Raw genomic sequence first — 27,651 nt, 5'->3', positions numbered from 1 at the left:
TTATATACAGTTCTACATCATTGTAAATGTAGTCTGTTGAAAGGCATGTATGAATTTTGGATTCCACCCCCCCCAAAAAAAAATACTGTAGAGATCTTAGTAATTTAAGTGCCGATGTCTGATGTCACACAGCTGCGAATGAGAGCACATTACAGGGTGTGGATGGGTCCTTTCTGCTACTAGATGCCTCATGCAAAAGTCCGTCTTCCTGGAGGCTTCTATAATATGTACGGACTGGGTTTCTTGGACAATGCTCAGATTCTTGTGAGCTGGCCAGTGGAATTTTCAGCAATGTGAGTGTCAGTTTTAGATTTTATGAGACTGACCCACCATACTAAGCAGAAAATACTCTGTTGCTACTGCCACCATTGATTTTCTCTCAGCCGTTAACGGCACTGGCCAGAGTTTAAAGTCTTTATGCTTTTTCCAGGTGACTGTGTCGCAGGAGCTGCTGGTGAGTAGCACCAGCCTCATACTTTTCAGCCAGCTCCATTAAGGCCTCATTCTCACTGTTTAATAATTGGATTTCAAAGAGAGTCATTGCTTCAGATACAGTCCATCTGTTTTTCCAAATGCCCAGCTGTAGACATGTGACATCCCCCTTCTTTCCACATTGCTCCCTGCAATAACAAGTTTAATTGTCCCAGGCTCCTAAGAAGCAATCTGATTAGCAGATGTTAAAAGGGGACGGTTTTCAGCAGGTTCTTGGTGTGAAGTGGTAATTTGAGAGGTCTTGTGTATGGGCTTGCAGAGGTCTGATTGATGGGTTGCCTGGCTTTGACTCCGCTAGTGCTTTGGAAATTACATCATTTCCCACCCCCTCCTCACTCCATTTGAGGCCAGGTGGAAATGTTTATGTGGAGAGCAGCCAGAGTGCCATTTGTACAGCTGGAAGCCTGCTGCTTCCCATAGCAAATCAAGACAAAGTACAATAACTCCTCCCTCAACACAAGGAACACCAGCTGCATTTATATTCAGGTCTTCTCACTGTATGAAGGCATGCTGTCTTAAAACATAAACGCCCTACTTTTTAATTTCTATTTGTTTTATACAATTATCAGTCACCCTCAAGACTCTGCAAAATACATTGCAACACTTGATGCTTGCTTTTTTCACTATCCTTCAGGGTCGGTTTGCACTTGCTATCCATTCTTTGTATTTGTTTACTTTGCAGTGTCTTGTTTTGCACTGGCTTCTGAAACGGCGCTAGTAAATGAAACATTACCAACATTGTTTTAAAACAAGTTTTAATAGAATGAGATTTGATAATAGCCTAGGTACAACTCAAACATATTATTATTAAATGTGTATACCTGTACTGCCCGTCATCTGAGGATCACAATACAAACACATTTTTAAAAATAGCATAGAAACAAAAACAATACCCCTCCCCAGGTCAAAAGGCCATAGCTCAGGGGTCCCCAAACTAGGGGCCGAATGCGGCCCAATCACCTTCTAAACCCGGCCTGCAGACGGTTCGGGAATCAGCATGTTTTTACGTGAGTAGAATGTGTCCTTTTATTTAAAATGCATCCCTGGGGTTTTTGTGGGGCATAGAAATTCGTTCATATTTTTGTTCAAAATATAGTCTGGCCCCCCACAAGGTCTGAGGGACACGGGACCGGCCCCCTGCTGAAAACGTTTGCTGACCCCTGCCATAGCTTGTTTAATTAGTCAAAGGCCTGGGGAAAGAGGAATGTTTTGGCCTGGTGCCCAAAGAAATGTAACAAAGCTGCCAGGGGCAAGCCTCCCTGGGGAGAACATTCTACAAGCAGGGAGCCACTGCAGAAAAGGCCCACTCTCATGTTGTCATCCTCCAGACCTCTTGTGCAGGAGGCACACAAAGAAGGGAGTTGTGCTAATGATCTCTTGAACATTTTGGGTGCCTTCCAGAGTGCATGTCTGACAGCACTCTGCTTTCCGTTGCCCTTGTATAATGAAACCCAAGAGGACATCCTCCAAAGGTCCCCAGTTGCATTCGTATTGGTTGCATTTATATTGAAGAAGGTACTGAAACATTGGGAATTATTATGTATGCCACCCCATAAGAAGTTGTTGGAAATTTAATCATACCCAAATGATTACTTTTGAACCTATTTTTCACTTTTCAAAAAATAAGTGTGTGTGTGTGTGTGTGTTTTTAAAGTCTGGCATTATGATTTTCTATCGTGAAAACTAACTTCAATGCTGCTTCCAAATAGGTGACTCATAGCTCCCATAAAATCATGGAATTGCAATTGACATTCCGCTGTTTTGGACATGCCACTTCTTCTGTATGTTCTTTCCACAACAGTGGCAATGACATAGCTGCTGTGCTCGTGGAAGGGGAAGGTCCGATTTCCCTGGAGAAGCCATTTGAAAGAAAAATTCTGAGCGAGCCTTGCTATTTATTTTGCACTAAGTGTTTATTAATTCCATTGAATTACAGGGGGGGTCATTCAGCCCCCATAACTCACCCATTTATTTCACATTCATGAGATGGCAAGAAATACATATGCTACATAACATTTTTCAGAAACGAAATGAAACACCACCTCCTTTCTATCAAGTGTGATAAGAGCAAGCAAGGTCCAAAGTCAATCTGTAAGGTCAGGTTTCTGCCTCTGCAGAAGGTCCAGGGTTGGAAGAGCTGAGGTCAGTTCCAAAGTCACAGTCCAATGGAGCCCCCAAAGCAGTCAAGCCGTGTCCATTAACGGAGAAACTTGAGCTGTTCCTCTCTGCAATTTATTCAATTTATCACACCTCTCCCATGGCCAATTTTTCATGCTGTAGTTTACAACCTTCAAAAACTCTATAAAAGAAATCAAAATACTTCTACAATTATAATAAATTAAAGTTAAACATAATAACATTTGAGTGATTATTTTAGTATATTATATAGAATGTGTCAAGTTTAGGAGAGGAGTGTAATATCTTGTATATACCTTTGTTTCATGAATGGAATATCACTACAGAAATCTATTTAGATAAGAAAATATTGTAAATGGCTGTGGATAGTACCCAATGTCCATTTATTAATTTTTTTGAATTCATTTTGGAGTTTCAAGAGGAAGATTGTGGGGGGGGGTACATCATGATAGAATTGACATAGTCTTTAGGACTGCACATTCTAATCTAAGGGAAGGGAAATTTATTGTAGAGTAGTTTCCTATCTACACATGTTTTAATATTAAATCTGATTCTTTACTTGGATTACGGTCTAATTAGTGTAGGATTAAGTAGCTCAAATATTAATTAACTTTTGGATATGCTCCTCTTTAGTCTTGAGTTTAATCATCATCTCTGTGCCACAAAAACAGAAAGCAGACTGGTTCTAAAATCTTTTGTGGTAACCTATGGGAGAATTTGGGATTATTTTGTAATACTCTTTTCTAACATTTTGCTAGATATCTTGCCCACAAAGATCTGCCTTTGAGGCTTTACCAAGAGACATTGTGCTTTCCTTTAGCAACATGTGCTGTTCTCTCTGCCCCCATGCTCCACAACCAATTGGTTGGTAAGGGTCTGAAACTAATTTTGGGGATTGGGTATAGACTTCTTAGAATAAAACAACAACAACAATTTATAACTGTATAAATTTAGAAATTAAATGTGTAATTTTTCATAAGAAAAATATGCTGAAAGCCGTATTTCAGCACCAAAATGTTTTTTTTAAAATTACATTTATATCACCTTTCTTCCAGGGAGCTCAAGGTGGCATACACAGTCCTCTCCATTTTATCCTGGCAACAGCCCTGTGAGGGAGGTTAGGCTTAGAGGCTGTGATTGGCCCAAGGTCACCCAATGAGCTTCATGGTTGAGTGAGGACCATGAATGACCATGTCTCCCAGGTCCTAGTCTGGCACTCACCACTTCATCACGCTAGCTGTCCAGTTTAGCAATCAGGGCTTGCTTTAATGGCACCGAGCGATGGTTATTACATTTCATTTTGTGCAAAAATGTTTTCTTAAGTTTGTCAAAATAAAAATGGGTGATGTGAGCATTTGAATTGAATGTGGGAGACAGTTTCCAGGTAATTAATAAGGAATGCAAAAAAACAAAAGTGGGTTTGTTCTGTAGTGGCACACAGTACAGGGACCACATATATAGGACCAGATCTTCATATAGTCGTCCTCTTTCCTTCCATTTTTGGGGATGAGTGGGTAGAATTAAAGAGTCCTGCTGGCCACTGGTGGGAGGCACAGCTCCATTTTAAAGGACAGTTGAGTGGTTCTAAGGGATTTTTCTCCTATGGGCAGGTGGGAGGAAGCAGCAGCAACAAGAGAAGCTGCACTGCATCTGTCTCACTGAAAGGAGCACTGGAATGGTGGTGTGCTCAAGACAGCAGTAGCAGCCCCCATCCCTAACCCAGCCTTTCCTCCAAGGGTGGACTTACAGTGCTCGGAGGCAAAGCAGCTCAGAGTCTTCTGCTTCTCCCAACCAGGAACCTCTGTTCAGCAGACTGACCACCATGAAAAGCTAGTTTTCCTCCAGGGAAGGAACTGGAGCAGGTTTTCTCTTATCTATTTTCCAGTTGCTCTAGAGTCTAGACTTATTTGCAATACTCCTTGCTAATATTTAAACGTGTTACTTATACCTGCTGTTTCATATTGTACATATCCTTTAAGGTGGCACTTAAAGCAGAAGAGGAAAGCCTTTCAGCTCTTTCAGTGAGGGGGCAGCTTATTGAAGGGTCAGGGTGCTTGTAAAGCTCTTACAGCGAGAAACCTTTCCATTCACATATGAGTTTGCTCAGTCAGAGAATTGTTTACATTGGATAATGTTCAGTCATGACTTTTGCTACCTGCATTCTTAAGTGGTATAGTTCCCGGAAAGCTGTACCATGTAATTCTTCTGTGTTGGAACCATTAACTTCCCTTTTATGAAGGGCACAAGGAGGTGTATGTTCTCTGCAAGTGCAGGGAGAGGCAATCCCCTGAATGAGATGCAGAATTCAGCTCTTTGGTTACATATGTCTCTCTCTCTCTCTCTTCCCTTGTAGGGCACGTTTCTTTCTATTGTGTTTCTGAAAATAGGTTTGAAAGCAAATGGATCTATTAATAATAATAATTTATTATTTATACCCCGCCCATCTGGCTGGGCTTCCCCTGCCACCCTGGGCGGCTTCCAACAAACATTAAAATACATCAAGTATCACAGCAACCCCCAGTGATCAGGAAGGAGGGGCTTCAGTGTGACACAATTTTCCTTTCCTCTCCCTTGCTTTAAGTAGCATAAGAGAAGTAAATTGAACTTTGGCAACATGAGTAGAATTATGCAGGTAGATATAAAAACATTAATAAGTATGCGCTGGTAGCGTTCACACATCATGGTAAACTGTAGTTAATGATTTACCATGAACGGCTCCCATTTCACTCCATTCCCAGTACAAGCAAGAACAACAAACTGCAATCCTTACTTAGTGTTACAGCCAGACCAGGGATCATGGTTAGTTTTGCTCCAAACAAACCATAGCTAGTTTGCTTGAACTATGGTTTACCATGTTGCATGAATTGGGCCAGTGTATGCTGAAACAGCAGCACAGTAACGTTTTTGTGTACAATGGAAAGAATACAGTGGAAAGAATACACACGTACATTACAACAGCCTTGAAACCAAGTTTCTCTAATCCCTGGGCCAAGAATACCAAAGGAAAAGTTGTGAAAACTGATTCCTGTTCACCCAGCTGGTTTTATACTGCCCTAACACAGCATTGCTGAAGCTGATCGGGTTTAGCGCTAATCAGCGCCTGAATGGGACACTGCTTAGGAACCCTACATATTGAGCCCATGGGAAAAAGGCATGGTAGACATGTAATAAAACCAGTTGTGATATTTAAAACCTTTTTTTTAATCTTGTGCTAAAAGTTCACTTCCTTTAAAAACAACTAACAGCATCTTCAGGGGATGTGGTCAGAACTCGTCTGGATGATACAGGTGGGATGGACTAGGCAAGGTGGGGTTTAACCTTTCCCCTGTACCTTTTTCCTGCTGACATTTCTACCCCCAGCAACTACTTGAAACATCATTTACAGAAAATAAGAGCGACCTCTGGGAATTTTGAGGGGAATCGTTCATTATGTAATCGGAACAGATAAAACTAATCCTCCATCCACCCCCACACCTCAGCGTGGAGCCAGGTTGAGCAGCTCCACATCAGCTATAAATTTTAAGAGAAAAGCAGCTGAATCCTAAATGCAAGAGTCAAAGGTGCTTTTAACATTGTGTCTCATTCAAATCACAGGGAAATGTATTAATGACTAATCAGCTTTGCAAACAACAGTATCTTGAATTCTACTTAGTAAGTCTTTGTAAACATTTCCAGCAGCTGAAAACCCTATGGGTATTCCCCCCAGCTTCATAAAAGAAATGTAGGTCTCCCAGTACCTGGAAGCAAAACATTTTTGTACTGCTGTCGGAACAAGACAATCCAGTTCCCAGAATGTCCACTAGCAGCGTATGTACTTGTCAGAACGCACCTTCTATCTACGTGCTTTGCTTGTTGAAAATTTAAACTACTGTACAATCATATGCACACTTACTTTAGAGTCAAGTTAATTAAACTCAGTAGGACTTGCTGTGCTTACTCTGGAGAAATCATGCAAAGGATTGCTCTTAAAAAGTTTCATTAGTGAATCAATCTACATACAAGCTTCTACTCTTTTTCTAGTCTCTGAAACAATGTCTTCCCCTCAGTCCTAGAAATTGGTTATTCCACTCACTCTGATAATTTCTGGGTAGAAAGATAGGTCAGCAGTTTTGTGAACTAGCTATTGTGTGTATTGTGATCCTAAATGCACTTACAAATAGCATTTACTTGTGAAGAAATCTGAAGTTGGCTATCACATAGCTGTAGTATCCATGGCTGCTGTGTTAGGGGACCCCAGCTGTAAGGCATCAAGTTTTAAGCCTGAAGCTGCTGGATTTTCAGATGTAACACGTTTTCAAGCAACGTTTATAGGAATAAACGTTGAATGTTGAAAAATATTTATCTGCAGATTATTGGAAATACTTTTTGATAACACAAATGTGTGCCTACAGAAATAACTGAATGGTTGAGTGATTCATTCTGGATCACTCAGTTTAAACAACTGGGACCTACAGGTATCGAATGAATCAGACAATTTTAGCTATATTGTCTGCAGGCCATAACTCTTGAAACTGGAATACTCCAATGGGATTGGCAGACAACTGCTAGATTATCTTGTCTAATGTATCAACCTACAATGCTTGTATAAGGTCCCTGCAATGCCAGTGTAACATATTTTGTGGCATTGCCTTAGGACAGCAGTTGGTATGCACTCAACTGTAAGTGCATATTGGCTGGCTCTACAAGTCTTAGGATCAGAAAGTAAATCCCCTTAAATCCATGTGCCTAAGATTAACTGAGTTACCAATCATAGTAATTAGCTGTTACCTGGAACTTTTCATCCATTTGAGGGAGGTATGCATTTCATGGTTCCTTTCTGAAAGCTGATGTATTTACTCAGCACCATCATGTTTTACATCGGTAGTATTAGACTTTCTACTGTTTTTCTTTGCTGGATGTTAAGTGGAGTCGTGGCATTACTGAAGTCATTCTATATACATTTTTTTTAATGTGCATAATAGAAACCAGAAAATGATGACATCTCTTCCCTTACGTATATAGGTTTCAGGCCGGGAAAGACAAACTTTTTCCAGATTGTTGTTAAATGCTTCAAATGTCTCAGGATGAGGAAGCTCTTGAGCGCTACGATTTTATTGCAGTGTTCAGAATGATTCGTAACAGCCTGATTCTTAATTGCATGGCAGGCATCCCTGCAATAGGGTTGATTGCTGTTGTTGACTAAGTAAGTGCAGGCATTGTATAGATAGCTGTCTTTCTTGTGCTCTTGCAAGAGCCCTTTTTGGTTGTAAAGCAGAAAGTGCTGCGGAGAAGCTATGTGATTGGAATGTTGCAGTGTACCATAGGGCTGCCTTTGAAAAGTCCATGCATAGTTCAGCTGGTCCACAATACTGTGGCCAGGCTTTCAAGGGCAAATTACTCCCTTTAGTTCAACAGTTTCGCCATTTGCAATTTAAAGTTCAGGTGAAAATGTTAAACAATTTGTAGCCAATGCTACTTTGTTAAGGGTGTTGGGGATTGTGGTTTGGTGAGGGGTATACAGTTCCCAGGAATCTCTGGAGGAAGCATTCTGCTTTGAATGTATGGTGTGCAGGGAGATGCTGGGTTTGGGGGGAATTTGATACACCAAGGTCCGCCACTCTCCTGTCATTAAGATTTTCTGAGGAGGCTCTGCTCTGTGTCCTTTTAACATCTAAACTCTCTTGGGACATGAGATAAGACTTTCTCTGAGGTTACACCAAAGCTATGAAACTTCCCAGCTAGTGAGAACTGCATTGCATTGTCTCTGCAGTCCTTCTATCAGTATGCAAAGATCCTTCCTTCTCTTTCCAATTAGGTTGTCATCCTGGCACTTGATCTGTAAATGAATTTCATGCTAGTGCTGATTATTGGATAAAGTATTGTGTCACATATATGTATCTATTGGGCATAATACATTCCCAACCTCTATGCAGCCATTTATGTTAGCAAATATTATCTAAATGAGTCTACATAAGTTTTCAGCATCTTGAGCTATAATCACAGATACAGGGTTTTTTTTTATGTGAAGGCAGAATTACATTCTAAAATCTAAATGAATATCTGGTGAAGGAACAAAGGAAGTTGGAAGCTAATTTGTGCCTTGGCACCTTCTTCAGAGATTTATGAAAGTCTTTTGATAGTTATATTCTGTTAAAAGTTAGTAGCCCTAGTTCATAATTGTCCTTTTGAAATAGTGGGTGGTTAGAGAAGACATCAAAAGGAACCAAGAATGAGATAATGGTTAGGAAGCATCAAATGGGCGGAAGTATCAAATGTGATCTAACACATATTCTGTGTGCTGAATATGTTTTTTGAGATGGCTGATGCTTTTCAGATGGTTGAATTTATAGTGTACCGTACATATCATCAAATAACCTCTTCCATTGACTTTAAAGAAGTCTAGAGATAGCTTCTATTGACTTTGCTAGAACAATATGCCACAAAGGATTCAAGGCTGCCATCAGAACATAGCTACCCATCAACTCCTCCTAGTCTTTCTCTCTGTAATGAGTAGATGAACAGAACACATTTCATGATGTCATATTCTTCTCCTTACTCCAACTCACTGGCTGCTGCTTATAAAGAAAACATGGAGCCATGATGAGATCATCTCACACATTTCGTTTTTTCCAAACTAGAGGTGGTCAACATAGTGCCCTCCAGATGTTGTGGACTTGTACAACTCTTATCATCTTTGACCATTAACTGTGGTGGCTGGGGCAGATGGCAGCTGTAGTCCACAACCTCTTGTTGGCTGTTCCTGCTTTAACATTAATGATGGGGAGACATTGCTGTTTTGGGCTGCAGCCACAAGTCTTTTGATATTGTCTAGTTACACTCTTAGGATATGTCAACAATATACATTTATACCAGTTTTCAAACTCCCTTATCTGTCATTACCTCAGCTAAGAAATCCTTCAAACTTCAGTTCAGTGCAAGAACTCGGAATCTCTAATGGAAGATTTTCAATAACCTCATAAAACTACAATGAGCAGGTTTCCTTGCGGAAAAGTGCAGCAACCAAATCTGTTCAGGCGACGATACATTCTTAGTAACATGGCTAGACACTGAACTTAGATCATTAACTACCGTGCTTTGTTTACTGCTTTTGTCAACAGAGAGGCTAATTGATCAGTTGCTTTTAACGCAAGTCTCCAGTTCTTGCCCATTAAAGGATTCTGTTTTGCTTGTGATACTGCTGTTTTCAACTTGTTACTTATCCAAGCAACAGGGGTGGTGCTGTGTTGCTCTTCTTGGGAGGCACTGGAAATTCCTCTTCTCTGTGCTGAAAAAATGAATGGTACCTTCATTTGGTTCTCTTTATCCATGGTGAACATGTTAGCATTTATAAATTAGAGCATTTTTTTAATTTCCTGCTCATCTGAATAGACTGTTACTGTTTTTATTTTTCTGTTACGCTTTACATGCTTTTTTATTATTTTCTATTGTACTTTTAACGTTTCTTGCTGCTTTGTTAGCTACCCTGTGAAGATAAATTTGTGTTGAAGGTGCATGATATAAATTATGTAAATAAGTGTGTGCATGAATGAATTTCGGGATTTAAAGCTAAACAATATGTATATTTTAACATGTATTATAAACTAATATTTCCTGTCATAATTCTGGCTGTGCAGCATAACTGCTATCACACGATGTGTAGCCTCCGAAGTCCTCCATTTGTCTTATTTGGGAATTGCTTTTTTGTTGACTATTCAAATGATATAGAGTAGATTTTGTTTCTAAAGCAATAATGAAGGTGTGCTCCTCCCATTCAGTGTGGCAGTGAGATAATTTTAGCCTGTAGAGTTAATGGCCTTATGGGGCACGGGATATTTTTATGGTAATGTGCATTACTTCACTTGCTTCAAAATGTGCTGTGCCAGCCTTCCTGCATTTGGGAGCCCTCCTGCTAATTCTACAGAGTGGAGCCTTGGGTTTATGCCCCAAAGTGATGACTTACCCACCCACCCCCAATAAAGTTCTAAGTTCTTTTGTGATGCCTCCAAAATTTAGGAGGAATTCACTTGGCTAAGTTCTTTTTCCATTATGAGCAGAAAACTTGCTTTCATAGAGAATTTCATGAGGAATTAAATCAAGGAAAGTGTCCATTTGGACCAAAGGCCAGTGCAGGTTCAGAAAAAGTGTTTCAGAATTTCTGGACAACAACCATCAGTAGAACAAACTCACACCTGCAGACAAGACAATAGGTTATTTGGCTTTGATTACTGTATGGACTGCAAGTTACAGGCTGGATTTGGATCACATGGGACACCTAAAAAAACACCATTGTCTTAGTATTAGTCTGTGGTGTCTCTCCCCATTAACTTTTGTTTTAGGCTGATAAACTGTTTGCCAGTCTGATGATGAAGAAGAAAAATAAGACTTACTCATCATCTTAAGTACTTTTTCAGAAGTTTGCTAATCAGAGTCTCACTTCCTGAATACCAGACAAGCTGAGAAAAGACCTTAGTAACAGAGTGGGTTTGTTTTGTTTCCAAGACACATTCATCTTATCTGCTCTTTGTACTAATCCTCAAGACCAGCAGTACTGTGAAAAGATTGTTACTTAGATTTAACAGTGAAAATGCCCTTCTGGGAATGAAGACTTGATAAATGGTGTCTTTGAAGTTTGATACGGGAGTTTTCTTTCCACAAGTTGTTCTTCCCTTGATCTAAATATCTTTCTGATTATTTCTGATTATGAAATTTTAAGTTTCTGCCCTACAACTGCAGTTATTCACATCTGCATGTCCATTTAGTAACTACTGTACACCAATAAATTATAGGGCAGAGTGCAAACGTAAAGCTCCAGTCTGTACCCATTTGGTTGCAGTAGCACATTCTGAATATTTGATCAAAAATAGTACAATCCCTGTTTTCATTTGTACAATTTTTTGTGAGAGCAGACCTTTAGTCAGACGAGTCTAGGGGTTCTCCCATGGTTTACTATATACAATGCTTAGAATTTCAGTTTGGTAGAGCAGCTGGGCTGGAGCACTCTTCAAAGAGATACTTACCGTAGGCCCTGCCCAAACTAAAGTTTCCAGTCTTCCTTTGGGGAGCGTCTACACTTAAATGTAACACTTTTCAGAATGTGTAAATTAGCTTCACTGTTCTATTACAGAAATCAGACAAATTCATGGAGGATGGAAGAGCTACTAGACAAACCCTGCATGTCTAAATCAGTATTGTCAACATTCTGGATTAATTAACCATAGTTTTTTAGTTTTGGAAACAATGGATCAACAATCCTGGAAGTATTTGATTGTGACACAGAGAGGCCTAAACTATGGCTTGCTGGGACCATGAAAATGTGCAGGTTCCCAGAGAGGAGCTCACACATACTTTGCTCCTTTTTGGTCAGCTGATGTTTGAGTTAGCATGCCATCTGAACCTGGGATAGAACAAATCAGATTCTGTATTCAGGCAACATATTGCTTGGATTAGCTCCTCTGCTACACTCAGCTAAAAGGACCTGGAGAAGCAACATGGCTTCTATCTTCTCCCCAGGAGCCAGCATAGTCAATTGTTTGGCTTAGCATTAAGTGCAGATATGACCAGGCAAAGGAGGAAAGGAGCTGTGTGAGAATGGAGCTTTTGCATCTCTCGGCTTAATGAGAAATGTTATGTCTTAACTGGGCCACCATGGTGTAGGGAGATCCAAGATTCTCACTGGATGACCCCGGGCAAATCTCTTGCAACCTAACCTACTTCTCAGGGTTGCTGTGAGGGTAAAAATAGGAGTTGAGGCAAAGCACATGTATGTTTCCTGAGCTCTTTGGAGGAAAAGCAGATTCAAAATGTAGTTAAGGAGTTAAGGAGATGTGATGAGAAGAGCAGATGAATGGGAAAAAGTTATGTTCTCATAGCTGTGGTTTTGAAGGGTTGGGACTAGTCCACCCAGTTGTTAATTTGCCTGTGTTTCAGATTTTGATTTGCAACTGGTGGGTTGCAAGAACTTTGTGTAGGTGGGTTGCTATGCCTTCAGCACATGGGAATACTGAGCAGAACACAGCAGAGGTTTCTAGAAGAGGTAGAAGGATGGAGCCAAAAACCATTATCATTGGGTGGTGTCCTAAAAAATGGTCTTGTGCATTCGTAACAGAATCAAATGTACCATGAAGCTCTTTGATAGCGAATTAAGAGAACCTAATTTAATTCCAGAGAACCTAATTTAATTCTGTGTCTATAAAAATACAAGGCTTAGAGTGCTTGCTCCCCCAAACTGTCATCTGTCCCTGAAATGTTCTCTGATGTCCCGTGAGTACCTCCTAAGTCCCCAACCTTCCATTCCCCATTTTCAGCTTGTCCTGGTGTGTACCAGTTGTGGCTACACTGCTCACCAGGATCCCCTTTCCCTAGTATCCTGCCAGTTCAGTACACTTCATTATCCCTGCAAACCCATTCTTTACTAAGAATGATACATGATACATGAGTGAACCATGGAAAACAAAAGAATTTGGATTAGTCACAAGCTGTCAGAGCAGGTTCAGATGCAGGGCAGCACTGAAGGCGCAGAGATGAGCAGAAAAATGTATTTATTTATTCAGGACAACAGCATACAAGCAGAGAGGCCTCTAGTCAGGTCTGGCCTCTATGAAGCAGTTGCCAGGACTGAAAGTCTTCACCTTCTACTTCCCACTAAGGCTCCTCCCCAGCCGGATGTTTTCTGAGAAGCCTCAAACTCCGCTAGGGGGAGGGGTGGAAGCTGTGCCCGTTGTTCTGATACATGCACAGCTCTTTTTGTCCTTGGAGACAAGGGGGAAGGGAGCTTAGCACAGCAGGTGCGGCTCGCTCCTGGGATGTTTGTACAGCATCTGTCCTGTCTTCCTCTCCATCAGCTTAGTCTGAGCTGCTTCCCACCCTTGGGTCCTCTTGCTCGCCAAAGCCTGTTGCATCTTCAGCATCCAACCATTCCTCCTGTCTCACCACCACTCCCCTGGTTCTGAGCCTTACTGCTCTGAGCCTTCCCTAGGAGGTTCCCCAGGTGGTGCCTCCAACCACTCCTCTTCTCTGACACAAACTTAAAGAAGCATATTGGTCTATCACCACCTTCTCTAGAATAGGCTTTAAAGAGTCCCTCTGCATGTTTTTTGCTGCTGTTCTTGCTTCTTCGTCCATTTTGGCAAACTGAAGACATTGTCATTGACATTGACATTCCTTCTTCCTAAGATGGAATTCTCTTGCTTAACTTGTGCCTTCTCTTGCTTAATTTGCGCGCCCTCAACGGGAGGATCAGCACTGGGGCCAGCTGCTCCCCCATCGGAGGATCATCTCCCTTCCTCTGTTCTCTTCTTCACTCATTCTCTGCTCCGATTCCGAATCACTGTCTCCTGGTGCTGCTTCAGTTGCCCATCCTCTGCCAAGTGAGCTCAATCCTGAAGCTCAGCTGTTTGAGATGTTCATCTGAAAGCTACCTGTTTTGTCAAAGGCAAAAGGATTATTTGAAGCAAATGCTGGACCAGTGGAGGAGAAAGGCTGGATATATTGAGCAAAATCATTTAACACACACACACAAGAGTATAGAACCCCCCCCAAAAGGATCAAACAATTTCCCCTTTGCACAAGGATAGACAGGCAAACAATATCCAAACCTTAACGTAGAATACTAACCACACAAGCAACAACCCGTCCCTCTTTACCAGGGTACGATACCAGACAGATGCCAGAATCCCTCCTTCCACTTGTATGGAGTCCAGGGGTAGCAGCAGAGTAGATCTCAGTCTGGCCAATTATGCAGCACCTGCAGCAATCTGGGCCTGCATCGAAGCTCCTCCCACTTCCTGGCCCAAGCCCTATAATTTTTATCTGCTCCAGAGGTGAGGCTAAGTGTCTTGGCTACCTGCACCGGTTTGTGATTGGTACTACCTTCACCTGGTCTGGGGTTCCCATGATCTAGGACAGCAAAGCAATCAACTCACAGTGGGCCATCTCCAACAAATAGGAGTGCTCCTGCAATCACTTAATCCAGCATTGAATGAAGGGTTAATCGTGCAAGACTGCCTACACCTCCTTGATTACAATTCTTCTGCATTTCCATTACACCAGCCTCCTACAACTTAAGTACATTGGTAAAATGGTGGTGAGAAAAGGTTCACCATTGTAGAATTACTGTATAATTTTGAAGCACTATAGCACTCTTTGCTTTACATAGTAGTTCACTATTTATTTATTTATCATTTTTTAAAAACCCACAACACTAGGAAATCAGTTCAGTGCTAGTTAAAAGACAGATTTTCAAAAAATGAGATAATTAAATAGTGTCCACTTTTATGTGTCCTGAACTATGATAGGTTCTTTTGGTCTGATCCATCACCACCCACATAAAATCAACCCCTCTTCTTTCCTTTTTTAAAGGTGAAACTGTAAGGCTAAGTAAGGCATATCCATCTGTGGAGTTTTCATGAACTGTGGAGTTTTTTCTAAAAGGTTTGAATTTGTGCAATAATAAGAAAGATAGAAAAACCATTGTGAAAACAAGGGAGGACTGCAAAAGGGTATTTTTTCTGGACCCCCGTAACATATGAGTGTGAGGAAGGTGTAGTGATTTCACACTAAACGCCTAGTGTGAAAACTGACGTGTTTGTGAAACTCGGTTCCCTGTGCAATAAAACACAAACATCTGTAAAATAAATCATATTTCAGAATAAACCCATTTACAACATGAAATGAGTTCATGGTAGATTTTCAATATTACGATAGGGGATAGCGCACACAACATCTAATGTTTTTGCATTATTAGGGTGACTATGTCTTGGTCTACAGAGAGAAACAAGTAAGGCGGAGCTTTTTAAACTAATTGTTTCCAGACCTTCTGTGACTTGCGGAAGACTTTGGTTCTTCCGCTGTATTATTAACTTACGAGTTAAGGGCAATATAGTATCTATAAATCTGATTTAGCGTTTGACTTTTCCCTAGTTTATGTAGGCCCCAGTTCTCAAAGCACAAATGAAAATGGGCTACTTTCTAAAAAGTCAGAAAGAGTTTCCTTTGTGTTTCTTTGTAGGTAGGGTAGATCAAATCAGATTTTTAAAAAAATTAAATACATTTTTAACTATTTCAAAAATAACGAGTTTGATAGAATAAAAACATGATGTAAACGTGTTGAACGAAAGCTCATACTTATAAACACTGGAGGAGTGCAATCCTCCACCTGTCTACTCTGAAGTAAATCTCATTGCGTTCAGTGGAACTTATTTCCAGGTAAGTGGATATGGGATTGCAGCCTTAAAGATAAATCCTCTACTGAGGACATATTGCAGTATCACATACATTGGGTTAAAAACTGCTGTTTCTCATGAATAACCGGTTCCTTTCAGGTCACATTATAAATATGCCATCATAGATTATGATTATGGGCTTGATGGTGGGAGCTAGGAATCTGCCTCTTAGATTCAGGCTTTGGCGATATCTCTGAAATATGAACTCATTCCATCTGGACAGTTTTGTACTCCCGTTATAATGCCCACCCTGTCAAATTCATCCTAACTTCTGTTTTGAAATACAGACAAACACACCCCAATTAAAAGGTTTAGGGCTGATGTGGCAGTATCTTCCTTCTTTAGGAATCCCTAGCTCATTTCTTCAATGACACTCGGTATATTTAGCACACTCTCCTTCCGTATGTTGCTCTTCACTGGAATTTTGAAAACAGAAACAATACATTAGGCCTATGTTAATTGCTTTGCAAACACATCACTGTGTTCTGCCCTTGGAATGCTGGTTCCTGGAGTCTCAGATCTCTGGTCAATCTTTACTGTATTGTATACAGCTCCATTTCATCTCGGACAAGTGTCCTTGTGAGGTAGCTAGGCCTAAGAGTCTTCTAAATTACATTTATCTAGTTAAGAGGGGGTTCCATGCTTGATTTTGCTTCCTCCCTGAACAACAGCTGTAATGGACTTTGGGCTTACACATAACCTCTCCTCACTCATCTCCCTTTGTGTGCAAAAGAAAATGAAAGCTTCCACTTAGAACGGACCACAGTCTTGTGCTACATATGAACTCGCAAATGCGGATTTTTTCTTTCTTTCGATTTATATTATTTCCATTAAATGTTGCAAACAACAAATATAGCCACAAAGATTATTTCTGTTCCAAGCTTGTACATAACAAAGCACAACACAGAAGCAAGAAAATCATGTACCAATGAGATACTATGAGCACTCTGTTCCTGTGCATTTTGAGATTCATCTTAATGTGAGGATTCTGTGCCTCATACATTACCCCACTTACAATGACCTCCATGTGGCCTCTTCACATAAGCACCTGAGAGACTTGGGGATATAGGATATGTTGTCCCTTATTTGGGGGGAAACTGTGGTTTTCTTTGGAGTAAGAGCAGAAGCGTTCATTCTCCTGCTGTTGTGTACAGAGGAGGAGAGAGGGAGCACACAAACAAGGTTTTCTGTGATTTGTTCCTGATCACCTGAGTCATGTTTTATGTGATTATTAACTGAAGTGGTCCCTTTGCGCTTTGCCTTTTCTTCTCTTTGATGAAAGCTTACAATGCTCCCCCCTCCTTCATAGTATCTGTATAATTCCTCTCATCCTTTATTTACTTTATTTCTGTCATAACCGCTGTAGACCTTCACCTCTTGTACCGTATTCCTGCTTCATAAAAAGGCAACTTATCTCCTAGTGCTTTGTTAATTAACCCTCTGGGTGGTCCTCTGAATAGGATGTGTCTCCTTGGCATTGCAAATCCTTGTTTCCATTACTCTGAGTCAAATGACTACAGCATGGAAAGATTTGGCCTCTTTTGAGTGGGATGCAATACTGTTGGTAACACCTCCTTCTTAAATAACATGGAAACGTTATTATGACCTACCTTTCAAATTAAAGTTACCAAGATAACCATAAATTTGGTCAGTGTATTTTACTATGCTATTTCCTCCCTCATAGTTTTATTATATTAGTGGAGAAGTTGTAAGTTCCTTTCAGTTTTGTTGCCTTGTGATTCTGCAGGATTTCCTTTTGTCATGCTATGATAACAACTTGGAAGTTTAAAATCATTTTAGCTCCACTGGTTCTGAACACTTCATTGCAGGGAGTTGATGGTGGTGTGTGTGTGTATGTCTGGGGTAGATGTGAATTGGTTGAGGCACCTTTTAATATGCTGCATAAAATATTATCTGAGGACAACGTTGTTGCACCTGCCCTGTGTATGTTAGGATTCCTCTATGGGTAAAGTTCTATTGAAGTTACACTGCCCTCATGTGGTGGTGGGTAATGGGAATGCTGACTTCTTTCCTCTTTGTCAAGATTTTACTCTCCCCTTTTACTCTTTCCATTCTCCATAGACTTCCTGTAAATACTATTTTTTACTTGAATACTTAACTCAGCTCTGCATCTTCCTGTGTACTGTATTGTAACACTGGCTAACATTCTGTTTCAGATTTCTGTTTGGCAGTCTCTCTTAATTGCTCTTTTACTACCTACTATTGTTTTTCCCCATTCCTTGTAATTTGTTCCACCTTATACCAAGTGTTTGCTGCAAATATTCACTGCTCCTCTACCACCCACATGGCTGTGTGTCTTATTTATTCTTTGTTTCTTCTCTTTAACAAACTCAAGCTTTAATTGCTTTCTGTATATTGCTTCTATCCTGACATCCTATGAGTGTCTTTCAGAACACACTGGTTTAAAATTAAGAAGACCTGGTTTGTATAGCAAATTTAAATATCAATCTGTGCATTTAATGTTCAGGTGCCTCTCTTCACCCTTCCTTCCTTCCTTCCTTCCTTCCTTCCTTCCTTCCTTGAAGATGACCACCCAAATATTTATTAAAACATCATTTTCCTATCAAGAGAATCTAAATTATGAGATGATAAACCAAAAGTATAAATAGTACAAACCTAGGGTCTGAAGTCTTTTTTAAAAATTGGGGCTGAATAAATTGCTCAGAGAGGGATGGATCTTTGTTTTTCTTCTAGACCAGGCATCCCCAAACTTCAGCCCTCCAGATGTTTTGGACTACAATTCCCATCATCCCTGACCACTGGTCCTGTTAGCTAGGGATCATGGGAGTTGTAAGCCAAAACATCTGGAGGGCCGCAGTTTGGGGATGCCTGTTCTAGACTGTCAAAAGTGTGAGCTCACTGTGGACTGCATTCTCGCAGCACAGCAGTACTAATGAGTTTGGGTCCTGACCTGCAGTTTGTCTGTGCCCTAATAACATCCACAAGGCTTTCATCAGAAGTACAGATACAATTACTACATCCTTGCATTGTATATTTCTTCTTTTGGAGATAGAATAATAGAATTGGAGATTTGAATTCACTTGAAGTAGCTAGGTTACTACCTCTCTTCTTATCTTGGGCTACAGCTCCCTCCTTACATCAATCTCCAGGTTGGACACTGCTTTCCTTTTGGATAAAGACAAAGGAAAAGTAGGTGTTGAGCAGTTCTGCCTTCTGTCTGTCACCCAATAGCATTTCTCTCATCTTCTCCACACAGAGGACCTACTACAGTACTTGCTTGTTCTTCCTCTTGCTTCAAACATAGCCAAATAAACCTTTTAGAATTATTTTAGACATTATTTTACAATATTATCCCCAAGTCACTTCTGCTGAGCTACCTGAGCATTCTTTATTAATGTAGCTTCTACATCTAGGGATACAAATGGAAAAAGCTGTCAGTAAGCTTTGTAGTGCATTAACCTTACAAAACAATGCCAACAACCTGTAACTGAACAAATTTGTATTTGTTCTTCTGTTGCATTCTTTTCTTTGGGCATTGCTTTCTCGATGAACTAACCCTGCAACTTGAGGGGCCAGTTATTTTCTTCTTATTCCCTGCATCTAGACGTCATGTCCCTTGGCTTATTTTTCTTCTAACTGCCTGGTTTTTAACTGCACAACTGGGACTTCCAAAATTTGCTCCGGGGGCTTGGGGGATCCTCTGGAGCAGGTGGAGGGGGCTGAGCTCCAGAGGGAAGAAGGGGGAGGTCCCGTATCATTTGGTAGGATTAGATCTTGTCCACAAACAGTATGTATCTTGTGTATGTATATGATATATATTTAAGCATAGGCACTACTTAAAACATTCCAACAACCAGCCAAAATCTGTGACACCTATGGTACATCTCACCTCCAAGGAAACAGCCACCATCCTAATATGCTGATAAAGCCCAAATCCTGGTCTCTGTGTCTCTTACTCTGTTTCTGACTTAAAACTGAAGTCTCTCTTCAAGGACGTTTGGATTACCTCTGGAAGGAAGGAGAAAGGCTTGCCTGCTTACCTGATGGAGTTCCTTTTCCAGTTCAGAATATTCTAAAATTATTCAGTATGAAGAGCAATTGCCTAGGCATTTTGTTTCCATGGAAACATATCACCTGCCATGGAAGAAGGCATGTGCCAACTTTGCCAGGATCACCAAGGCAATCTCCACTAGGCTTCTCCTGTCCAAATGTCCAGTCATAAAAAAGGAAAAGAGAATGTAGCACAAAACATGCAGGGGATATAGAATATGTTCATGGAAGGAAAGCCTGGCAAAGGTGAACTTTCAGCTGCTTGCTTGTCAGGAAGCAAGGAGTTCCACAGGAACATACGGACACAGGACAGAGTACAGAAAAGGTGAGGGATGAGGGAGATTAAGGGCAGAAGAGATTGTAAACTCTTGAAAGCAGCGGCCAGAGGTTTAAGATGAATGTGATACAGAAAGGGAACCCAGTGAAAAATGGAAAGAATAGGGATAATATCAAACAGAGAACCAGAGGAACTAAGAATCACAACAGATTTTGAGAACTGAAGAAAGGGCTGAGAGAAACAAATTTTGGGGGGAATCCAAAGAGAAAGAAAAGAGGAACGATGAGACAAACTGAAAAAGGAGGAACTCATGAAATAACTTTCCCAAGAAAATCTAGAGAGTTCAAAGAGGCAAAAAGGATAACGTAGTCATCAGTATTGAAAACTGAAACAGTTGTAAAAGGAGAACTGACTGATGGCCACAAGTTCTAGCTGAAAGAACACCATAAGTAACTGCTGGAAAAGGGGGTGATTAGGTGAATTAAAAACAACAACAACAACAACAACAACAACAACAACAACAACAACAACAACAACACTGGGGTATAAAAGATGAGGTGGCAAGGGAAGATTGGAAATAGGTCTGACATATTTTTTCTTTTTAGAATTGGTAGAACAATATCAGTTTTGAAAGGAACAATAAATGAAGGAGTCACCCATTTTGAGAAACGTGGGCAGAACAGAGTCATATCAAGGGGATTCTTTTTTAAAAAAAGCAAAACAGAAACCTGAAACATTAGCAAAACAAACCCTCAGTCAGGGTTGCATGAATGAGAGAGGAAGGGAGAGAGAATGCAGGGTTGTAAAACAAAGCGAAGAAGATGAAGTAACTGACAGGAAAGACACAAATTGAATTGATTTATTAGTAAACGATTGCAAAAAGAAATGAAGAGAGAATGGGAAAATATTAAAATACTTATACCCTCATCTTTCTGACCCTGAAGCAGTTAATGGTCATCATAAAAGCATACATGCCAGTTAAGTAAACTTCACTTGTCCTAATGCTGAACTCAGTCCCAGCATGATAGCTTTGTAGCCAAAAGAGAATTATTGAGCAACAAGAAGGTAGTACCTGCATGCTTAGTTAAATCCTGAGATATGAACTTTTTTTTTTAAAGATAACCTTAGGGGACAAATTCCCCTTCCATAAAACCCTTTAAGAATTAGTTGTTTAAAGCAAACATAAAAACCGGAGTGGTATTAAACCAGCAGATGGAGAACAAACAAATTCAGAAATGGTAAACTTATTAGAGTTACTTCTTAAGAGTGTCCTGTACAAATGTACCTCTACACAGATATGTTTTGCCTGTCCTGTTGCCAGAGGGAAAAATAAAAGGAGTTCAGCTGAATCTCCTGGACTAAGAATTCTACCACCTGACTGTCACCACCAAAAAGGTCCCTGCCCCATGTGCCATGGAGTAAGGCCTCTCTTGACCATCAAAGCGTATCTGCAGGGTCATATGGGTTAAGACAGGCTTCCTCAACCTCGGCCCTCCAGATGTTTTGAGACTACAATTCCCATCATCCCTGACCACTGGTCCTGCTAGCAAGGGATCGTGGAAGTTGTAGGCCAAAAACATCTGGAGGGCCGAGGTTGAGAAAGCCTGGTTTAAGACAATCCTTAAGGATCAAAAACAATGGGACTGAGATATTTTAATTGTTGTTAGGCACTAGGTAATATGCATGCATTGGAAGAGTTGCATGTAGAACTTTGAGTAAATAAATAAAATTAAAATAAGTAAAAGCAGCACTTTAAATTGGGTCTGGAAATAATTTGATCTGTAAAACAGGCTCCTGTTAGCATTGATTTTGCATTAACTGGAGTTCCGGATATTTTTCAAAGGTGGCCGAGTGTAGAGCACGTTATAGCAATCTAAACAGAATATTACCAAGCCGTGCATAAGGACACATTGGGTGCGCCAGAGTATCTTGGAGTGATGCTGGGTCCAAGAATACTCCCAAGCAAAAGCTGGGAAGAGATGACAGAAAAAAAGCGTAAGAAATTACATGGGGAGAAAAGTAAACTTTACTTAGCCAAAAATAAAGCAAGTGAAAAAGAAGGGAGCACAAACTTGCAGTGAGCAAAACCTGTAGGAGAGCAAATCTTGAGCCAAAGACACTTGGAGGATCATGTGCAGGAACTGTGATAGTGGAGGTTGTGACAGAGCCAGAGCTGAGGGGAGAAGGAAATGCAAGAGCAAAGAGACAAGGGCACAAAATAATCAAATGAGAAAGAAAGAGCTGGGAAAAAGCTGCAAAAGTGACTGATGTAGAAGCAAACAATAGGCAGCAGAGGAACGAGCTAGGGTTCTTTTAGTGAAAATAGCTCCTCATAGACTGCATAAAACAGTGCATACCATATTAGATTTACACAATACATACTATGGCATTCACGCATTTGTAGATGCTACACCTAAACTGAAGCATGTGAATGGAGTTTGAAAACCTGAAGAGTTGGGGCCTATCAACTTAAAAATAAATAAAAGCACTTGGTAAAGCATGAGCTATAAATCAGTAAGTCATGTGATTTATTCTGCATGCTGCTTTCTCATACATTGTTCCCGACTGAGATGCTGTCTGTCACAAGTGGCTGTTGAGCAAGTTTCATTTCCTGCAGTTCATATCTCATGATCTGTCCACAAAATACCAACACAACATCTTTCTTTTAACTGACCTAAAATGCGACATTTGTGAATGGTTTAAATTCAACAAAGAATGATTGTATTCACACAAGTCCTAGTCAGGGTCTTTTACTCAGGGCGCTTCGGAACGTATACATTTCCTATACAGAAATGTGATTGTGGGAGACGGGAGTCTGAGAACAACATGTAGCTTGTAATGTGTGGTGATAAGGGAATATAATTGCCCAGCTGTGTCAGGTCCAGCTCCAACTGGTTTGGGTTGCTAAAAGTTCAATAGCCAGTTTAGCACTTCTGAACCAACCAGTTTGTTTATGGTTCATGTGGAAAAAATAAAATGCCACCTGCATTATTTATTTCATTTTGGTCCTGCCTTTCTTCCACATAGCTCAAGGTGGCATCCATGCTTCTCCCCTGCCCCTTCCCTTTTATTCTTACAACAATCCTGTGATGTAGATTAGGTTGAGAGATAGTGAGTGACCAAAGGTTACCTTTATGGCTAAGTGGAGATTAGAATAAGGATCTCACCAAGCATAGCGCAATCATCACATTGGCTCTCAATTAGGATACTGAATTGCATGAGTGAGGAGAGATGCTTAAGATCCTTCTACATGCTGCTTCTCCAATTTGAGCCAGCAGATAAAGGAGTTGGAAAATGTCAGATGAAGGAGTTGGAAAAGCGTTCGGCCGGCGCTTCCTTTTTAATTTTTTTTCTCCCAACGTTGCCGGGCAAGGGGCGGGCCAGCGAGGAGGGGTGTCATGCCAGTCAGCCTCTAGCGTGGTGCCTCGCTAGCCCGACCCTCGCACAGCAACGTCGCAGGTCAGGAGAAGGAAAAATTTAAAAGGCAGCTGCAGCCGGCAGCCTTGCTCGGCCGGCGCTTCCTTTTTTAATTTTTTTCCCTCCCGATGTTGCCGGGCATGCGGCAGGCCAGCGAGGAGGGGCGTCACGCCAGTCAGCCACTAGTGTGGCGCCTCGCTAGCCCGCCCCTCGCCCGGCAACGTTGGGAGAAGAAAAATTAAAAAAGGAAGCCACAGCACACAGACGCGCCGTGGGAGGGCGGCGGCGGGCAGCGGCATGGGGGTTTTGGGGGGCAGGCTGGCCAGCGCCTACTCCATTTTGGCGCTCTAGGCAATGGCCTAGTTTGCCTAAATGGACGCGCCAGCCCTGGTTCTCAGTTAGTGGTTCTCAGTTCTCAGCCTATTTTGTGACCTTTGGTAATGTTATGTGGATTTATGCTAGGGTGCTCTGATGGCACCAGATGTATTTACTTTAAGCTTTGAGAATGATTGTAAAGCAGGTCAGTTAGAGAAAAGCATTGTCTGATTTTCGAAACAAAATAAAAAAAATTGTTTTCTTCCAGTAGCACCTTAGAGACCAACTAAGTTTATCATTGGTATGAGCTTTCGTGTGCATGCACACTTCTTCAGATACACTGAAACAGAAGTCACAAGATCCCCACATATAGTGAGAGGGTGGGGGGGCACCACTCAAAAGGGTGGTGGGAAACTGGACTGTTTATGACCGCATTTGGTCTTGCAGGAAGAATTTACGAGTGTTTACGGCTACAAATTGGTCCCACAGGAAAAGCAATGGGTGAGATGGCTAAAGATAGCTTTATCGTGTATAATGAGATAAGAATCCAATGTCTTTGTTTAGACCAGGTTTCTCCATGGTTTTAAGTTTGGTGATAAATTGCAGTTCAGCTACTTCTCTTTCCAGTCTATTTCTGAAATTCTTTTGTAATAAGACAGCTACTTTGAGATCTTGTACAGAATGTCCTGGGAGATTGAAGTGTTCTCCTACTGGTTTCTCTGTCTTGTGATTCCCGATGTCAGATTTATGTCCATTTATCCTTTGGCATAGGGTTTGGCCTGTTTGTCCGATATAGAGAACTGAAGGGCACTGTTGGCATTTGATGGCATACACAATGTTAGAAGATGAGCAATTAAATAGTCCTGAGATTGTATGTTTGATGTTGTTGGGGCCAGTAATGGTGTTGTCCGAGTGTATGTGGCAGCTGGGTTTATTGCAGGCTCTGGTACCAGTGTCCATGTAAAGTCTGGTGGTTGTATTATTGTGGGTGAGGAGTTGTTTCAGATTGGGTGGCTGTCTGTAGGCAATGAAAGGTCTTCCTCCCAGAGTTTGAGAAAGAGAACCGTCATTGTCTAGGAGAGGTTGTAGATCTCTGATGATGCGTTGTACTGTTTTAACTTGGGAGCTGTATGTGATTACTAGTGGTTCTGTTATTTTCTTTTTCTTTTGGTTTGTCTGCAGCAAGTTCTCTCTGGGTATGAGTCTGGCTCTGTTTATCTGTTGTTTAACTTCATTGGGCGGATATTTTAGTTCTAAAAAGGTTTGCTGTATATTTCTTAGGTGAGAGTCTCTGTCTGTAGAGTTGGAACAGATGCGGTTGTAACGTAGGGCCTGGCTATATACAATGGATTGTTTAGTATGTTTGGGATGGTAGCTAGAAGCATGTAGATATGTTTGTTGGTCAGTTGGTTTATGGTATAAGGTCCATCCTTATATACGTCCTGTATATACATCCTGTATATACGTCCATCCTGTATTTTATAGTGGTGTAAAAAAATGTATTTCTTGCATAGATTGGTTCATTGTTAGGTTGATGGTGGGGTGAAAGTCATTGAATGTCTGGTGGAAGGTGTCCATGGTCTGTTGACCATGTGCCCAGATAATAAAAATATTGTCAATGTATTGCAGGTACAAGAGAGGTTTAAGTGGGTAGGAGTTTAGGAAACGTTGTTCTAAATCTGCCATGAAGATGTTGTCTGATTTTGTTAGACTGTGAAAAAGTCATATGATAATTGATGCACCATATCTCAATTTAGCATCAGCTGGTACAAAATCTGCTTGGGTGGATAAAGCCAAAGTCTACATGTGATTCCATCTTGGGTGTATTTCTAGCTTATTTCTTCAATCTGTGCAGCTGAGGAGGAAAATTTAAGTCATATATCAGGAAGAACTTCACACCCATAAATAGATGGAGGAAAATATAAAGGGAAGTTTTCAAACAGTTTTAAAAATAGGCTAAACACTTGTTAGGGGTGGCTTGACATAATTGGCAGGCACTGTTACTCAAAAGTAAAGAAAGTACACTACAAGAGCCTTTTATGTTTCTGGGTTCTTTTAGTTCACTTTTTGCTTTTTAAATTTTGTATGAGTTAGGGACTGTTTGGATGTCTTGAATGGCTGAAAGATTCAAGAGGCAGTGAATATCTTTGCTTTGGATCAATCCCAGTTTGGCAATTTGTAGCACATATTGGAGTACTTTATTTATTTACTTATTTGTAAACTTCTTTGTAATTTTTATAGGTCACCTTTCAACCAAATGTTCTCAAAGCATTTTCCACTTAATATTTTAAAGGTAAAAATGAGCAGCTCGGAAAAAATGAGCACCTGGAAATAAACTAGCAACCAATGAAGCTGTTTCTAAGTAGGCATTATATTTTTGTTCATTTCTATTAAAATTTCTACCTGCCTTTCTGTATCAACTATAATCTAAGTGGCTTTATAATCGAGCCCTGTAATATGTTCATACCAACCTATACCCAGCAACAGTAAGATGCCCACATTATGTAAACAAGCTGAAATTTCCAGAGTGTCTTCAAGGGCAGCCCCACACACATAGTGGATATTACAGTAATCTAATCTAGAAATATCCAGTGCATAAATGGTGGTAGCCAGTGCCTGTCTTGCAGCAACTGGTGTACCAACTGAACACAGAAATAGATGTACAGTCTTCCATTCAGCATGGGCCTACTGACACATAGATGCATTTTGGCTTCCTCTCTATCTAAAATCTGCCCTGTGTATAAAGTGATAATAATAATGTAGTCAAAATAAAAATAAAAAATCCTTCCAGTAGCACCTTAGAGACCAACTAAGTTTGTCATAGGTATGAGCTTTCGTGTGCATGCACACTTCTTCAGATACACTGAAACAGAAGTCACCAGACCCTTATGTATAGTCAGAGGGTGGGGTGGGGGGTGATGGGAATGGGTGATGGGCTGATAGGAGTGGTAAACCTGTTGATGACTGTTAACGACTGTTAATGAATGCAATTGGTCTTGCAGGAAAAAGCAAGGGCTGAGGTGCTAAAGAAAGCTTGATCATGTATAATGAGATAAGAATCTTATGTCTCTGTTCATACCAGGTCTCTCCATGGTTTTAAGCTTGGTAATGGGTGACTTATGTTTCAGTGTATCTGAAGAAGTGTGCATGCACATGAAAGCTCATACCTATGACAAACTTAGTTGGTCTCTAAGGTGCTACGGGAAGGATTTTTTATTTTTATTTTGACTGCGTCAGACCAACACGGCTACCTACCTGTAACTAATAATAATTTAGCCCACTATTTATTTGCCTGTCGATTTTCCTCAGCACCTACCATCTAAAGACATAGTCTGAGAGGTCAGTAGAATGGGGTTCTTTAGGGGAACTCTCAGAATATGTTGAACTTTTCTTTATTCAGGAACAGTTTGTGTTAATGCACATATAAAGCATTAATGATCCACACAGCATTTGGTCATCTTTTTTTCTTTCTTTTTAGTTCAATTTTAGAAGTCTAGATTTAGAGCAGGAGAAGAGCATTCCAGGGTTGTCTTAATTACAGGAGAATGAGCATTTGGCTCTGGTTGGGAGGATGATGTTATTGTATGCATACAAGAAAGGGGGTTTCATCTGGGACTCCAGGACTTTGAATGATTTCATCTAGAATGATTTCATCTGGTACAAAAGAGTGAAAACTCCTCATTTCCCTCCCAACTGATACATTCTTGAGCAGTTACATTATACCAGTATTTGTGGCCAATGTTGCTCTGGGTAACAGCTCTCCGTACCCCCTGGGGACTTGCA

General features: G+C 40.7%; 1 protein-coding gene across 4 annotated transcripts in view; it reads left to right on the top strand.

The window, feature by feature from the left end:
* The window catches only part of LHFPL2 (LHFPL tetraspan subfamily member 2), a 101,910-nt gene that overhangs the window by 47,872 nt on the left and 26,387 nt on the right, over positions 1 to 27,651 (top strand). Inside the window, exon 1 of one of the 4 annotated variants that reach the window (XM_088652724.1) lies at positions 9,888 to 9,907. The exons of the other annotated variants lie outside the window; for them this stretch is intronic. The gene's annotated coding sequence lies outside the window, so the exon portion shown is untranslated. Of the gene's footprint in view, positions 1 to 9,887; positions 9,908 to 27,651 lie in introns of those variants that run through there. 4 annotated transcript variants of the gene reach the window in all.

Source organism: Zootoca vivipara, chromosome 10, assembly GCF_965207765.1.
Source record: "Zootoca vivipara chromosome 10, rZooViv2.hap1.1, whole genome shotgun sequence".
NCBI lineage: Eukaryota > Metazoa > Chordata > Lepidosauria > Squamata > Lacertidae > Zootoca > Zootoca vivipara.
This window is presented reverse-complemented; position numbering and strand designations above follow the sequence as displayed.